The sequence below is a fragment of the Macaca thibetana genome, chromosome 13 (assembly GCF_024542745.1).
Source record: "Macaca thibetana thibetana isolate TM-01 chromosome 13, ASM2454274v1, whole genome shotgun sequence".
Classification (NCBI taxonomy): Eukaryota; Metazoa; Chordata; class Mammalia; order Primates; family Cercopithecidae; genus Macaca; species Macaca thibetana.
The window spans coordinates 14535630-14538098 of NC_065590.1; the positions used below are offsets into that span (position 1 = coordinate 14535630).

At 45.4% G+C, this 2469-nt stretch overlaps 1 pseudogene; it reads right to left on the minus strand.

Annotated features, from left to right (window-relative positions):
* Positions 1-441: 441 nt before the first annotated feature.
* On the minus strand, positions 442-932 carry LOC126934374 (immunoglobulin kappa variable 1-12-like; annotated as a pseudogene).
* Between the last annotated feature and the right edge of the window lie 1537 nt (positions 933-2469).

Below are 2469 nucleotides of genomic sequence, written 5' to 3' on the forward strand. Positions count from 1 at the left end.
GGCAGGGTGCACCCTGGTTTCCAGAGGAGCCCCAGAGAATCCCATCTCTAGTATCTGCTTCCCTAACTAACACTGGACAGGCTTTGAAAAGCTGTAGTTTAGACATTAATTCCATAACTTAAAACAATTCCTGCTTGTAACAGCTAGAGCGGCTTCTCTTTTGCTATAATAACTCTGAATGTCCCATAACACAGACTTCTTAGGTGGTCAAATCTCTTTATTAAATCAGGACTGACATTGCAAGTCTGTGCTGCTGGGGATGAGGAGGAAAGAGAGTGGGTTCAAAGGAGTCACCTCAACACAATCTACCAAAATTTCCCAATGATCTTCAAAACCTGGCTGCATCTGAAAAACAACTCAACAGATGGAGGCACCAGGAGGAGCATCTTGGGCAGCCCAGCCTTACTCATCTGCTTCCATGGGGGTTGATGTTACGAGTTGTCACACTGGGAGAGGAAAACTACTCCCCTGTTGACGGTAATACATTGTAAAATCTTCAGGCTGCAGGTCGTTGATAGTGAGAGTGAAATCTGTCCCAGATCCACTGTCACTGAACTGAGATGGGAGCCCCGTCTGCAAACTGGATGCAACATAGATCAGAAACTTACTTATCTGCTTTCCCCGGTTTCTGCCGATACCTATTTAAATAGTTGCCAATGCCCTGAATCACCTGCCAAGTGATGGTGACTCTGTCTCCTACAGATGCAGACAGAGAAGATGGAGACTGGGTCATCTGCATGTCACATCTGGCATCTGAGATTGGAAACACAAAAACAAATATTTACACTTTTAACCATATTATATGAGCACTTCCCTGAAGAACCAGGTAGTACTGAGCACAGTGGCTGAGTAGATTCCTAGTGTTCTCCTTCCTTACCTGGGAACCAGAGCAGCAGGAACCCCAGGAGCTGAATGGGGACACTCATGTCCATGCTGTGTCCTGACTGGGACTGACTCCTGCACAGGGTGTGACCAGCCTATTAAGAAGTCTTCAGGGCAGAGGGCTCTGGGAATATGCAAATCAGCAGGGGATGGGGCAGGCTGAGCACAGCTGCAGGGCTGGTTCATCTCAGTAACTCAGCATGGGAACAATGTCCTTAGGGTCCCAGGTCAGATCAGGGCAGCGTAGATTTGCCTGGAGGGAATGTATTTCTTTCTAGATCCACTGTTGTGACAAGTGATATTTTGGGGAAAGAAGTCAAAACTTCATACAAATATAAGGACTACATGGAGTAATATATTTTAGAGTTGTATTGGGGGTATACAGGAGAGTATGACCATTTGTAGGGATGTCTAATAAAGTCTTAGAGGATGCATCTGTCAGATCTTCACATTACTTAAATGAACGTTGCGTGAGTAACAATCCCATTCGCTACACTAACAACACCTCTGTGATTGTCACATGGTTCCCATTGTTTCATGTGGGGAAAATGGTCTTTATCAGAAGCATATTTAATACACTCCAAAGAATTTGTAGTGACTTTAAACATTCGTTATTACCAGTATATTTTCAAGCAATTCCCTGCAGAGGCACAATAATGATGCCATGATTCCTCAGTGCCTGTGCCACTCACCTTCCATTATCCAGAGCTATGAGTCTCTTTAATACCCAGGGTCTCAATGGGCAGCAGCTTCATCTTGGTTTGCAGCTGCCCTTATTCTACCCAATTTTCTGCCCTTCTTGGGTATTATTTCCCATAGGTCATCAGTATGAAGGGTTGACTAGTAATGCTAGATCTGTTTACTTAAAAAAAACTTCATTTCTTCCTCCAACTGTTGAAGCCTTAATCAGGATAAACTTGAAACTCTGAACCAATCTAGACCCTCACGATCAATTGCCTCCAAAGGAAGAAGACCAAGGTAATGCATGTTGCCTAATGCTCTGATCCGCCTTTCCCACCAGAATGTTCATGAGTGTTCAGGTACAGCTCTCAAAAAACCTGGCTTCCTGGAAAGCAAGTGAGGGAGAGGCCCTGGGGAAAGGCCAGGTCAGTGAACACCTCCTCTTCTGTGAGACTAGCGGCTACTCAGTGCATGTCCCTGCCCTGCACCATCAAAACCACTTTCCTCTTTGACTCTTTAGCAGTGAGTGGGGACATCATCCTGACTCAGACGTCTGCCTCCTTGCCCCACTTTCAGGAAAGAGAGTCTCCATCTCTGGCCAAGCCACAGCCCATTTACATGGAGAAATACTTTGAATCTGGATAAAACTTAGAGAGAGATTTGAACCCCTATACCTCACATATCTGCCTCTGCCTAGGGGCATCCCTGCCTGGTTGTGTAGCAAGGAAAATGGAATCAACTACACTGACATGAGAAGACTAGAGCCTGGGGAATCCAGGGAGCATTACTCTTGCATGACTAAGAGTGACCTGACTACATTGGTATAGTCTGTGCACAAATCTCCTGCTGCTTTCCAGGGGCCTGAATTTCAAGGGAAGTTACTAGCAAACTGCTTGCTAAGATTTA